General features: G+C 39.2%; 1 long non-coding RNA gene across 2 annotated transcripts in view; it reads right to left on the minus strand.

Annotated features, from left to right (window-relative positions):
• Positions 1-6,793, minus strand: part of LOC133228591 (uncharacterized) — a 35,504-nt gene extending 28,711 nt beyond the window's left edge. For both annotated transcript variants that reach the window (XR_009730281.1, XR_009730282.1), the window contains exon 1: positions 6,515-6,793. This is a non-coding gene — a long non-coding RNA (uncharacterized LOC133228591). The remainder of the gene's footprint in view (positions 1-6,514) is intronic.
• Between the last annotated feature and the right edge of the window lie 8,553 nt (positions 6,794-15,346).

Here is a 15,346-nt window from a genome sequence, read left to right on the forward strand (position 1 = left end):
TGCAAATCATATATCTTATACTTGAATTAAGAATAAGGTAAAGAACTATTTTAGCTTGATGATAAAAAGACAATCTGATTAAAAATGAGCAAAAGATGTAAATAGAGAGCTCTCCAAAGTAGATATACGAATGAGTAATAAGTACATAAAATGATGCTCAAGATTATTAGCCATCAGAGAAATGCAAATTGAAACCACACCTACTAAGATAGCTATAGTAATTTTTTTTAAAAAACAGGTAGGTATTGGTGAGTATGTGGAGAAACTGGATCCTTCATACATTGCTATTGGGAATATAAGTTTGTATAGCCACTATAGAAAACAACATGACTCAGCAATTACATTCCTAAGTCTATATCCAGAACCCGGGTCTTCCGCATTGTAGACAGACGCTTTACCGTCTGAGCCACCAGGGAAGTCCAATTAAAAATGAGCAAAAGATGTAAATAGAGAGCTCTCCAAAGTAGATATACGAATGACTAATAAGCACATAAAATGATGCTCAACATTATTAGCCATCAGTTCAGTTCAGTTCAGTCACTCAGTTGTGTCCAACTCTTTGAGACTCCATGAATCACAGGACGCCAGGCCTCCCTGTCCATCACCAACTTCTGGAGTTCATTCAAACTCATGTCCATGGAGTGGGTGATGCCATCCAGCCATCTGCTATAAGGAACTTTTTTTAAAAAACAGGTAGGTATTGGTGAGTATGTGGAGAAATTGGATCCTTCATACATTGCTGTTGGGAATATAAATTTGTACAGCCACTATAGAAAACAACATGACTCAGCAATTACACTCCTAAGTCTATATCCAGGAGAAGTGAGAACATACATTCACTCAAACAACATACATTTGAATGTTCATAGCAGTATTATTCCTAAAACCCATGAAGTGGAAACAGCCCAAATATCCATCAATTGATGAGTAAATAAATCAGCTATAGAAAGGAATGAAGTACTGATACATGTTACAATATGGATAAACCTTGAAAACATTACACTAACTTTAAAAAGCCATTTACAGAAGACCACGTGTTATATGATTCCACTTAGAGGATCTATCCAGGCAATACCTAGGCATAGAGACAAAAAGTTGATCAGTTGTTGCCTAAAGCTGGAAAGAGGGAAAATGAGAAGTGACTGCTAATAGATATGGGGCTTCTTTGGGGGCAAATAAAGAGATCTTGTAAAACTGACTGTGGGATATTTGTACAACTCTGTAACTAAACACACAAAAAAATGAACTGTACACTTTAAGTGTACTTTGTAAGGTATGCAAACTGTATCTCAATAAAACTAGGGGGAGAGTGATTACAGTTTCTTTTTCTGGCCTTGGAAAGCAAGCCCAAGCCCAAGTGAAAGTGTTAGATCCTCATTCATGTCCAACTCTTTGCAACACCATGGACTGTAGCCCAACAGGCTCCTCTGTCCATGGGATTTTCCAGGCAAGAATACTGGAATGGGTAGCCATTCCTTTCTCCAGGGGATGTTCCCAAACAGGGATAGAACCCCAGTCTCCTGTACTCAGATTCATCTGAGCCACCAGGGAACTAACCATTAATAAAACCAGCATTTCTTCCAGTTCACATTCACACTCTTCACTTCACTCAAACCAAATTTCTGCTGCGTGAAAAGTCTAGGCAGGATTGTGTAATGGCTGAGAGCCAGCTTCCTGTGTTGGAATCTTGATTTAATCACTCACCCGGTGTGGGATGTTGGAAAAGTTCCTTAATCTCTCTGTGCCTCACTCTCCTTAGCTATAAAATGAAAATAATAATAAATTCTAGTTCAAAACGTTTTTAGAGAATTTTATAATATAATACCTATCAAGCTTTTAGAACAGTGCTTGCTGCTGCTAAATTACTTCAGTAGTGTCCAACTCTGTGCGACCCCATGGACAGCAGCCCACCAGGCTCCCCCGTCCCTGGGATTCTCCAGGCAAGAACACTGGAGTGGGTTGCCATTTCCTTCTCCAATGCATGAACGTGAAAAGGGAAAGTGAAGTCGCGCAGTCGTGTCCAACTCTCAGCGACCCCATGGACGGCAGTGCTTAGCACATAATAAATGTTATACAAGTATTGCTTTATTATTAACCCATTTCCCCTTCCTAACATGACCTTGAGTTTCCCTCACCAGGAAGATAAACTAGTCATCATATTCCATCCCCTTGTCCACAGTGATTGGCCCAGAAGCAGGTACATGAGTTAATCAGGCCAGTCAGGACCAATGAGACTCGATTCTCAGGCCTCGGCTGAGCTGATGGGATAGCAGACTCCCTCCTTTCAACTGGCAACAAAACAAGAAAGTCTTTAGACCCCAGAAGTTCTGGCAGTCTTTAGAGGATCACAGGGGTGAACCCACAGGAAGAAGCAGGCACAGAGGTAACAGTTTAAACATCAGTTTCTCTTGGAAGCTTGTCCCCACTATTGCTACACACAGACCGGATTAAGTGTTACTGCTTCACCATCCCATAATAACCACTAGGGGGTTCCCAGATGGCTCAGTGATAAAGAACCCACCCACCAATGCAGGAAATGCAAGAGATGTGAGTTCAATCCCTGGGTCAGGATGACTCCCTGAAGAAAGAAATGCAACCCAATCCAATATTCTTGCCTGGAAAATTCCATGGACAGAGAAGCCTGGCAGGCTATAGTCCATGAGTCACAAAAAATCAGACAGGACTGAGTGACTGAACATACACACACACAAACACACAATAACCGCTAGAGGCCCTAACCCTAATGTTAGGCACACAGTTTGTCCAAGGCGAAAAAAATAAAAGTGTTAGTTGCTCAGTTGTGTCTGACTCTTTGGGGCCCTATGGACTATAGCCCACCAGGTTCCTCTGTCCATGAATTCTCCAGGCAAGAATACTGGAGTAGGTAGCCATTCCCTTCTCCAAGGCATCTTCCTGACCCAGGGATCAAACCTGGGTCTCCCACATTGAGGGCAGATTCTTTACCATCTGAGCCACCAGGAAAGACCTTTGTCCAAAGTGATCTGAGCTTAAATCTGTTGGCCCAACATAATTACTAAAAAATGCTCTTTTCACCCTCAAAAGAGCTCCAGATGGGATGATCAAGTAGATATGCATCTTCAGTTCAGTTCAGTTCAGTTGCTCAGTCGTATCCAACTCTTTTCGACCCCATGAATCGCAGCACGCCAGGCCTCCCTGTCCATCACCAACTCCCAGAGTTCACTCAAGCTCACATCCATCGAGTCAGTGATGCCATCCAGCCATCTCATCCTCTGTCGTCCCCTTCTCCTCCTACCCCCAATCCCTCCCAGCATCAGAGTCTTTTCCAATGAGTCAACTCTTCACATGAGGTGGCCAAAGTACTGGAGTTTCAGCTTCAGCATCATTCCTTCCAAAGAACACTCAGAGCTGATCTCCTTTAGAATGGACTGGTTGGATCTCCTTGCAGTCCAAGGGACTCTCAAGAGTCTTCTCCAACACCACAGTTCAGAAGCATCAATTCTTTGGCGCTCAGCTTTCTTCACAGTCCAACTTTCACATCCGTACATGACCACTGGAAAAACCATAGCCTTGACTAGATGGACCTTTGTTGGCAAAGTAATGTCTCTGCTTTTGAATATGCTATCTAGGTTGGTCATAACTTTTCTTTCAAGGAGTAAGCATCTTTTAATTTCATGGCTGCAGTCACCATCTGCAGTGATTTTGGAGCCCAAAAAGTAAAGTCTGACACTGTTTCCACTGTTTCCCCATCTATTTCCCATGAAGTGATGGGACCAGATGCCGTGATCTTCGTTTTCTGAATGTTGAGCTATATCACAGTATTTATGCACTATATATTGTTACACGTTTATCTGTCATTGACTACTAAGCCTTATAAAGGGAAAGGTTTATGACCACTTTGACCACTGTTCTATTCACAGTGCCTGGCATAAAATAGGTGTTTAATAATTGCATGCATAATACATGAATAAATGAATAAAATAATTTTTTAAAATTATCACATTTAGTCCTAGCCCAGACATTTTCATCTTTCAAAATTATCACCCTTAACACAGTCTCCAGTATTTCACTTTCTTCTTTTTTAAAATTTTTTATTTTATGTTGGAGTATAGTCAGTTCAAAATGTTGTGATAGTTTCAGGTGGACAGCAAAGGGACTCAGCCATACATGTATCCATTCTCCCCCAAATTCCCCTCCCGTTCAGGCTGTCATGTAACATTAAGCAGAGTTCCATGTGCTATTCAGTAGGTCCTTGTTGGTTATCCATTTTGAATACAACAGTGTAAACATGTTGATTCCAAATTCCCTAACCACCCCTTTCCCCATTCTTCCCCTTAGCATTTCATTTTTAAGCTGATTTCACAATAAATTAAAATATATCAAATGGGCAAGCACATGATAGTCCTATAACCTGTACTCTTTCAAAGCAGCAATGTTTGCTCCTCTGGGAGCTAGTGAATGAAAATATCCTATTTTCTTGCCTTCAAACAAACACGTCCCTGGTGGCTCAGTCTGTAAAGCATCTGGTTACAATGCAGGAGACCCGGGTTCAATCCCTGGGTCGGGAAGATCTCCTGGAGAAGGAAATGGCAACCCACGCCAGTACTCTTGCCTGGAAAATCCCATGGACAGAGACGCCTGGTGGGCTACAATCCATGGGATAGCAAAGAGCCTGACATAACTGGGTGACTTCACTTCAAACAAACATAACACCTGAAAAGTTTAGGACACCAAGTTGAGTAAAACAAAAGTTTTTTTAGTTAAAACTTGGAGCTCAGGATAAAATTCTCTGATGCAGAAAAAAGCCCTACCAGAAGTATTCTCTCATTAAAAAAGAAAGAACTGGAATCTTATAAAGCTTTTGTAGCAAATTTAAGATGTGCAAAAGAGTGCTAAAAATGACTTTCTATTTTCCCCACCTGCTTTGCTGGTCTTCACTGGGCTTCTCTGCCAAGTATCTCAACTTAGGTTCTGCACGTAAAGCTTTCTTGAATCTACAAAGGATCTATTAATAATACCTCCATAATTTTTGCCATGACTTTTTTCATAGCTGTGAGAAATAATTTTCTAAGAAGTTTGAGGACATTTTCCATTTTCAATAGCTGGAATTACAATTCTAACTGCAGGAAGAATGAGGACAAATTTGGAGCATGATCCCCTTACACAAAATCACTGATCTGTTTGATAGAAGGGGATGATGAAAAGAGTAGGGAAAACACACACTTCAGAGTCTTTTTGGCGTTAATTAACCTCACTAACAGTGCCCCAGAGGCAAATGTGGCCAAATCTAAAAGTTTTAGCATATGTTCTAAAGTTAAACTTAATTCAAGTTATTTTTATGCCCCATGGGTGTGCAACCAATGTTCTGAATCTAAAGGCTGGCTCAAGGGAAAGAAAGGAGAGACATGGAAAACATCAAACAAGCAAGTTATATATATTGATACTTAGGAATGGTAGTAAAAACCAAACAAATATTTATTGCGTCAATTCAAACCTTGGCCCATCATTAAAACAAAAATATTTTTAAGCTTTAGTACAAAATAGATTGCTCTTCCCATTGTTCTCTGCACTTCTTTACTGCTGATTCTCAAGATTATAAAAAAGAGAGACTATGCCTCTTGATTAAAACTCTTAGAGTCAGAAGAATCAGTGACCTAATGCAGAGCTACACTACATGAAAAGCCATTCTCTCCCCAAGTGCTTAGCACTGGCTTTGTCATTTCCTTTGTACACTCCAGCCATGGCCAGAAAAAGAATTTTGAGCCATGAATCTTTAGCCAGATGGAGAAGTCTTTTCTTAGCTCTGTCATTTTCTTCCTTCTCATTTAATGCTTTCCCTTCCTTTCCTGTTCTTTAATTTCCCTATGCACCTTCTAGAGAAATTTATTTATTAAACTATTAACTAACTTCCTTTGCAGTGCTATACACTGAACTACATGTGAAAATCCTTTAAGAGTTAGGATGATGACTTCAGAGTTCTGGCTCTTACCTCCAAGATAGATTGGAAGCACTTACTAGGCTATATGTACAAGACGTCTGGACAGTGGTGTCTATGGACTTGTCTTCCTGGTACAATAAAAACCTAGATTAATTCTTTTTTCATTTCTTTACTTTCATTCTCTAAAGGACAAATGGTCACTGTTTTTGTTGTGTTCTGTTTTAAAGACATGTCAGTGTGCCCACTACAGAAAACAAATCTTATGCATCAAAATCTGAACCAAGAAATCATTTAAAATTATTTGCAATTCAAAAGGATTAATCTCTTCATGGAAAGATTCTTCATTGGTTTCTTTTAAATACCACAGTAAGCTTTTTTAATAAATTTAAATTATCTAATTATATTTTAAGATTTATGCACAAGTTTTCAGAGCTTCACATTTTATATTATACAACAAATGTATTATTTTTCCAAGTAGATTGACTATAAATCTCACTATTAGTTTTTTCCATTATACTGTCTACCACTGCATTATTGATATTTCATAGAAATCTCACCCTGTTCAAAATACATATCTCAAATTATTTAATCACTTACCAATTGTTTTTAATGAGTCATTCATGCAACCAAAGGCTTATGAAACATCCATGAGGTTTCAGATCTTTTATCCAGTATACACCATGGCTAACAGCATTTTGTATCTTCCCTGTACTCTGGGCAGCACAGGACCTGCTGAGTCATCCAACTTCAGTTGAAACTTTTAATATTTATTATTTTCAGTAGAGTAAAAACCCTGCAAGGAATACAATCATATATGAAAGCTTAACATATGGTATGACCAATATATCAAATTGGTGGGGAAAAGATAGACATATAACTAAGCAGTATTGGCCTAATTAGATAACTCTTTTAAAGAGAAAAAATGAATCTATTTCTCATATCATAAAATAGGATAAATTCCAAATGTATCAGAAATGTAATCAAATGAAACCATGCAACTGTAAGATGAAAGCTTGAATGAACTGCTGTATTATATGAGAGTACAAAAGTTTTTCATAACCATGACTCAAAATCCAGAAGCAAAAAGAGAAGGGACTAATAAAATTGATGTAAAACTTTATAGAAAGAAAAAAACCTTTACATGTGAAAAGCATTATAAAGAATATAAAAAGATAAGTGACAAACTAGGAAAAATAAGTACAATGTATATTACAAGTGGTAAATATCCTTAGTATATGAATGGCTTTTAAATTTTGAGAAGAAAAGATGAAGGCCCTTATATCATCAAAAGTGATTAAAAAGCAGTTCATAGGCAAATGTAAGTGGCCTACAAGAAACTCATCATTGCTAATGAGAGAAGTATCATTTCAAACTTCATCAGATACCAATTCTTACATACCAGATTGGGAAAATCCCCCAAATTTCACAATACACACTTTTGGCAAGGCTTTGGGAAAATAGACACATGCTTTACTGGTGGGAATGCAGTTAGTTATCTCTCTTAGAGGGAAATTTGCTAATCTCTTCTAGAGGTCCCTTGATAGATACTGACCCAGCAATCACATTTCTAGTAATCTAACTCAATGTTAGAGAGGCAAAAATACAAAAAGGTTCAAGAAGCTATTCACCACAATACAATTTGTAAAGTTAAAGGACTTGGAAGAAACCCAAATGTCTATAAGAGAGGACTGACTGAAGAAACCAACATATAGCCACACGATGGAGCATAAGGCAAGTGTAAAAGGAATGAGGATTATCTCTACACCATTCTGGACTGATCTCCAAATAAATCAAAAGTTAAAAAGGCCGCTATATAAAGATGTGCATCATTAGGAAGGAGGAGAAAGATATGAATGCCTATAAATACTTGTTCATTTAAAAAAAAAGCAGTGGAAGGATTAACGTACTTTTTAAAAACATGGTTACCTATGAGAACTTATTTAAAAAGCAAAGACATCACTAGATATCCAGTAGTCATGTACAGGTGTGAGAGTTGGACCATAAATAAGGCTGAGTGCAGAAAAATTAATGCTTTCAAATTGTGGTGCTGGAGAAGATTCTTGAGAGTCCCTTGGACTGGAAGGAGTTCAAACCAGTCAATCCTAAAGGAAATCAACCCTGAATATTCACTGGAAGTAAAATATTCATTGGAGGGCCGGATGCTGAAGCTTTAGCTCCATTAATTTGGCCACCTGATGTGAAGAGTGGACTCACTGGAAAAGACCTGATGCTGGGAAAGACTGAAGGAAAAAGGAGAAGGGAGCAGCAGAGGATGAGATGGATAGAGAGTGCTCATTGTCTCAATGGACATGAATCTGAGCAAACTCTGGGAGGTAATGAAGGACGGGGGAGCCTGGCGTGCTGTAGTCTATGAGGTCACAAAGAGTCAGGCACGACTCAGCCACTCATCAACAACAAATAAGAAATTATATAGAGGACAGGGGACAAGACAAGACTTCTTGGAATATACCTTGATGTGTAAATTTGAGTTTCGCACAACATAGATATTTTACAGTGTTAGTCACTCAGTCATATCTGACTCTTTGTGATCCCATGGACTATAGCCCACCAGGTTCCTCTGTCCATGGGATTCTTCAGGCAAGAGTACTGGAGTAGGTTGCCATTCCCTTCTCCAGGGGATCTTCCTGACCCCGTATTACATGCAGATTCTTTACCATCTGAGCCATCAAGGAAGTCCGACGTGTTAGCCACTTAGTCATATCTGATTCATTGTGACCACTTGGGCAAATTATATAACAAAATTAAACATAACAAAATGTAATTCTTAAAAATTGAGAGCAACAATTCAAAGACCATAGAATGTTTGCAGTAGGGCTAATGTGCATCACTGTAGCCTATGGAAGGCTTTTTTGGTGTTTATTTTTGTTTTTTTGTTTTGTTTTGCCTGCCCTGGATCTTTGTTGATGAGTGTGGACTGTCTCTAGCTGCAGCTCTCTGGCTGTGGTGTGCAGGCTTCTCATTGCAGTGGCGTCTCTTGTTGCAGAGCACAAGCTCTAGAGTGGTGAGCTCAGTAGTTGCAGAGCAGGGGTTTAGTTGCCCCACAGTAAGCTAGATCTTGGATCAGGGATTGAACCCGTGTCCCCTGCATTGGCAGGCAGATTCTTAACCACTGGACCACCAGGGAAGTCCTGATTTTGTTTTTGGTTTTGCACTTGTGTATATTCTCAGCAAGTGAGAAGTAGTGGTCTTCCATAATAAAACAGATTTTTGGTTAGCACAAAAGTTTTTTTTAATTGAGAGCAAAATTTATCAAGTGAATGAAACTGTGTATCTTGTAGGGGTAAAAATCACACAGCCGAGCTAACTGAAGCACTGTAAATTGACAATATATCCTTATTAGGACAGACCCTGAGGACCAAAAGGACTGCAAACAAATCTTAAACTGCTTTCAGTGATCAAATCTTTGATTCTAGTGGTAGGTATTATTTTCCTGAGTCTATTATGTGTGTATTGTGAGATGAAACAAAATAAGTAATTGTGCTGATGTCGTCGAACATCAGGATTCTTGGCAGGAGGGAAAGGAGGTACAGATGTAAGATTTGTGAGTTAATGCCCTGTTGTCCTAAATTTGAACCAGAACTATCAGCATGAGCTTATGTATTTAATTTTTTAAAAATACGTATTTCTTAGCTCTGTCTTCTGAAAAATTCTGAAAACAATGACCAACCCAAGAGCAATGAGAAGCCTTACGTCTTACACCGCTGTTTCCATAAATAATTTCCAACTTAAAGGAATCATATTCCTTTGGGAAAATAGCTGATTCTAAGTCTGAAAAAGGAAATGGACCATCTTGTCAGATCGTAACACACGGACACTCTCAAGGTTAACAAGATTGCCCAAGAGAATCAGAAAACAACTTGAATATACTCTCACTGCTCGAAAAGGGACATTGGAGCATCAATAAGAATAATGACTGCAGTGACTGAAAACACAACAAACATGCTTATTTCACAACGAACATTTTTAAAATCAATGGGTCATCTTTGAAGGTTGCTAACCAAGTAACGTTTCCTGGTAACTCAGGTGATAAAGAGTCTGCTGCAATGTGGGAGACCCAGGTTCAATCCCTGGGCCAGGAAGACCCCCTGGAGAAGGAAAGGGCAACCCACTCCAGTATTCTTGTCTGGAAAATCCCATGGACAGAGGAACCTGGCAGGCTACAGTCCACTGGGTTGCAAAGAGTCCAACATGACTGAGCAACAAACACTAACCAAGTAATGTTTTTGAAAATCAATTAAGGGGAATAATTAAGTCTTTATCCAAGGTTCACTTATCAAACTGTTCGTTTGATAAGTTTATCAACTAAACTTACATAAACTTTGATAAACTAGTTCGTTTATCAAACTGTACTAGGGTAACCAAACGGTCGATAAGGCTGTTAAATGAAAGTGGGATGACAGAGTTTAGACAGCATCATTTTTCAACCTTTAATAAATTTATAGAGATTGGCAGTAATTATCAGTGGCTGATTATCATTGTACAGTGATTATCATTGTACAAAAAGACTAGTAGATGTATATAACACCACTTAAATTATCTTCTTGTAAGAAAGAAATAAAAAAAACAAAAAGAGAGAAACCTGGATCTGATTAAACCTCAAAATCTAACCACTAGTTTATAAGACATACAAGAATACAGGAACATGTTAGAAAGTCTTTCAGCGATACAATTAGCAAAATCCAGGTTGGAGAACCCATGGGATGAATTACCCAGTTTCTTCAACAAATGCATTACCAAGAAATAATAAGATGGAGATGAAGAAAGAATTTGTAAATCAAAAAACAAAACACTAGAGATCAACCAACTCAAATGTATGGCCTTATTTAAGTCTTATTTTGAAAAAAATATATATATTTTTAAAAAATCTGAGACAACTGGGAAAATTTGAAACTAGACAAATTATTTGTTTATATTGAAAATTATTGATATTCTGGCTTGTGAAGGGAATACTTAACTTTAGGTATTTACATATTAAATCAGAGGAGATTTAGGACTTTATTGAAAATATTTGAGACTGAGGAAACGGTTGGGGTAATAGATGAAATAAGGGTAATATATTAAATTAACTGAGCCACTTGTTTATAACTATTGAAGCTGGATGATAAGCACACATAGTCCTTATACTATTTTATCTAATTTGTATATATTTGAAAATTTACATTAAAAAGTATCTTAAGAAGAATATACAGAGGTCTAGAGGACCCATAAACAAGATATCATACTCCAGATAATAGACAAATCCTATTTTTCCCTTTCTGAGGTTCAGAATTATCTCAAATGTTTTAAGTATACAATTTTGAAGCCGAAAAAACAGTTCAAAGAGATTGGCTTAGATTGATTGTTAGAGGGGAAAGTGGGTTAATGAGAAAGTGACTCAGGAAAATATGTTGAAAGAGAGGAATTGGTTGAAAGCAAGCTTTGGGATAGTGCATGATTCTGAACAATGTGAATAAACCTTCTCAAGGAGAAATGAACCCAGGACAGGTGTGATCTGTTTGCACATTCCCTAGTGAGGAGGCTGGGAATCTTCTGACCTTTGCATTCTTCAGTGCCTGGACCCAGAATTGGGGTCTGAAAATTGGAACATGAGTGAGAAGGCAGATCTATTTGAGACCTGAATCATAGAAGAAGCTGAAGAGCTGCTGTTAACCAAAATCTTTAGAGGGGACCTAAAGTCCCCACTGGAGAAGGCACTGGCAACCCACTCTAGTACTCTTGCCTCGAAACTCCCATGGACAGAGAAGCCTGCTAGGCTGCTGTCCGTGGGGTTGCTAAGAGTCGGACACAACTGAGCGACTTCCCTTTCACTTTCCACCTTCATGTATTGGAGAAGGAAATAGCAACCCACTCCAGTGTTCTTGCCTGGAGAATCCCAGGGACGGAGGAGCCTGATGGGCTGCCATCTATGGGGTCGCACAGAGTTGGACACAACTGAAGCGACCTAGCAGCAGCAGCAGCAGCAGCAAAGTCCCCACTAAGGGAAAAAAGGCCAGGAAGACTAACCTCAGTCTTTACGTTTGTAAGACAGAGTCAGAACTCAAAATGGAAGCTGAAGCCAAGGAAATTTAGACTAGAATTGGAAAGACATCCCTGGTGATTCCCTCAAGTGAATTTTAAATGTCCAATTTGTCTTTCTTGGACACCAGTCCCACAATGCAGAGAAGAGGGGTGGACTGAATGGACTAACTTAGTACCCTTGATGTGTGATGCTTTGACGTAAGTTGTGTGGTTGATGGGCTACCAAGAGCAACACTCAAGTGTGTGTACGTGTGTGTCTGTTCGACTCTGTGACCCCATGGACTGTAGCCCACCAAGCTTCTCTATCCATGGAATTTTCCAGGCAAGAATGCTGGAACAGGTTGCCACTTCCTACTCCAGGGGATCTTCCCAACCCAGGGATCGAATACAAGTCTCTTGTGTCACCTGCATTGGCAGGTGGATTATTTACCACTGCACTACCTAGGCAGCCTGCAACACTCAAGATCAGAGTTTAAAACTGACACAGAGTCATCCTTAAGCTCAGATACAATACCAATCCACTCATTTCTTCAACAAAGACCACACAGCATGGTAGATACTGAGAAATTCACTACAGAGGAAAAGGCCATAGGACCACTGGGCCTCCCGTGCCACCCTCATCCTGCCAGTTCCTTACCCACAAGAACTACTCTTTCTTGAAACAAACAAAAAACTAACCGTGTCATTTCTGTGCCCTCAAATCTCCATTTGGAACACCGAGGTTCACAGCACAACCTCCCACCTACCTAAAAGAACATCAGACCCTTGACAACATGTGACCCAGTGACCTCATACCCTTCTCTGGCCTGAACTAGAGCCGACATCTCTCCTCCACACCTCAGCATCTTTGTGCATAGCGCACCTCCTTCCCCCTTCTCTACCCTGCTTCCCAAACTTCCAAAGCCAGTCTAACTGTTACCTTCTCTGGGCCTCTCCACAGAGTTAGGTTAAGGCTCCTACAGTGTGCACTCATGGTATTATGCTTTATCCCCACGTGTATCATATTTCTTATCATGGCAAATCTAGCTCATTTTTTGCTCTCATGGAAGATAACATTCATCACAACACATCTACAGTGTAAATCTCTTTACTCTGTCACTTTAAGGTAGAAACTAAGGGTAAGTCGTCTCTGTATTTCCCTGCCCTGAAAGTTGCTTGGCAAGTAAAAAGTATTAATAATTCATTTATGTGGGTTGTGTTGGGTATGGGATTCAGGAGCAGTAGGGAAAAGAAAACAAAACCCAGCAGTTAGATTGGGTGGTTGATTTGCAATTTCAACTTGAAAATTTCAGTAACTGTAAATACATGAAAACTCACAAATAATGACAAAATTTGAGTTTACTTTCTCCCACAAACAGAAGGTAGCTTGGGGGGAGGATGAAGTAAAAGGAAGTGGAGAGCAGAACAAGAGGGAGCCATGGAGAGCAGCAGTGGTAGAAAGCTGTGGCAGTCCCCTTGGCTGCTTTGTCTTCTCCTGTGATCCAGATACGCTGCCAGACAGGCACTGTCCCCAGCCCACTCCCCAGCTAGGTGCACTGTGAGTCAACATGCCGATTACATCAACGTGAGAAATGTGTGTGCAAATGGACAAAGACAGGAAGGAAAACACATAGGTGAGCCTATTCTGTTAGAGCAGTACAATTATAGTTATTTACTTTTTTTTGTTTCCTTTGATGTTGTGATTAAAATAGTGGGTTTTTGACTTGACAATAGATATTCTTTTTTTTACTAAGGAACCACATTTGACAATAGATATTCTTAGCAATAGCTCTTAACTGAAAATGGCAAAGCTGCTGATATACAAATTAGCACTAAGATTTAAGTGATTGATAACGATCTTAGGGGGTTGTTCCTCCCAGAATGTTGCTTACGTTGGAATAATAAATCTCTCCTGGTAGATTTCATGAAGAAGCATGAGGATAGGAAAACCACTTTGGGGTAAATTTCTTTCCAAAAACCTCTTGTAATCTCTAGGGAAATGTTTACTCTCCAGTTTTGTAGGAACGTAAAATATAATTTCCCCCCAGTACTTCTGGCAAAAGATGGTAAGCATATTTCAATCAATAGTTAACGGTAAATTACTTGCGGAAAACAATAAAAAAATGGAAATTTTTTCTTAAAAGGAAATGACCGCAATGTTTTAACTTTACTAGTAACCTGACCCTTTTGTAAAGAAAGCACATGAGCTGTGAAGCCGTAGCTGAATCCAGCAGACATTAAAGCAACAAAGTATGAATAATTGAACTATTGCCCAATCTATAACAATTCCGTTCTAGAAAATTCTCTACTTAAAAATAACTAAGTAAATAATCCCATTCATTTTGCAGTTTTCCCATTGTACGTTCTTCTCTGTCTTCAAAAAAATATTATTATACAATAAAACAGATGTGCATATTTAAAAGTTTAAACCTATCTTCAAAGTTCACCAAAGATTCATTCTTGTTTAACTTTCAGTTTTCTACTGAAAGTAAATAATTCAACAATTTTAAATATGTTTATAAAGAAGTACCTAAAGGATCTTATCTGACCCCAAAATGTAAACTAAAAAGAAATTCTCTGTCATCTTTTTGCTAAATGACATCGCTCGAATATCTGACTCACCCACCAAGACACCTGTGCAAAAGCACAGATAGAACGAAGCACAACTTTGTAGGGAGGCTGAAAGAGTGTTCAGCCCTGAAAACGCCCTCCTGTTCAAACAACTGGCCCACCAAATACGTCCGACTGTATCTGGACAAATGAGCAGAGAAGTTCCAAAAAGAAAAAAAATTATTCCCCACTGATCTCCTAAAAAGCCTAAAGAGCCCGACCGTGAAAAATAACTTGGCTTAAGCTACTGCTTCTCGGGGCTTCATTCAAGAATCCTTGACAGAAGAAGTGAAAACAAACTCCAGGAGACCCAGACACTAGCCCAGAGTAGATTACCAAAACTAAAAGTGTCTTGTTTGCTCATGCTTGATTTTTAAGATACGGAGAATTTTGATTTCTACTATAATATATCTCTTTACTTGTGTATGTGTGTATGTGTGTGTGTGTGTGTGTGTTAGTCACTCAATCATGTCTGACTCTTTGTGACCCCATGGACTATATTCCAACAGGCTCCTCTGTCCATAGGATTCTCCAGGCAAGAATACTGGAGTGGGTTGCCATTTCCTCCTCCAGCGGATCTGCCCGACCCAGGGATGAAACCCAGGCCTCCTGCACTACAGGCTGACTCTTTACTGTCTGAGCCACCAGGGAAACCCATCTCTTTACTTGCTTTAATGTAAAAATAAAGTGGGTTCCCTTCCAAAAAAAAATCAAGTTAATGTGAAACTCCAGGAAAATATGGAATGCATATTCTGTGAATTTTTCCCTACACACAAGCCATACTGGCAGGCCTGAACAGAG

The sequence above is a fragment of the Bos javanicus genome, chromosome 2 (genome assembly GCF_032452875.1).
Source record: "Bos javanicus breed banteng chromosome 2, ARS-OSU_banteng_1.0, whole genome shotgun sequence".
NCBI lineage: Eukaryota > Metazoa > Chordata > Mammalia > Artiodactyla > Bovidae > Bos > Bos javanicus.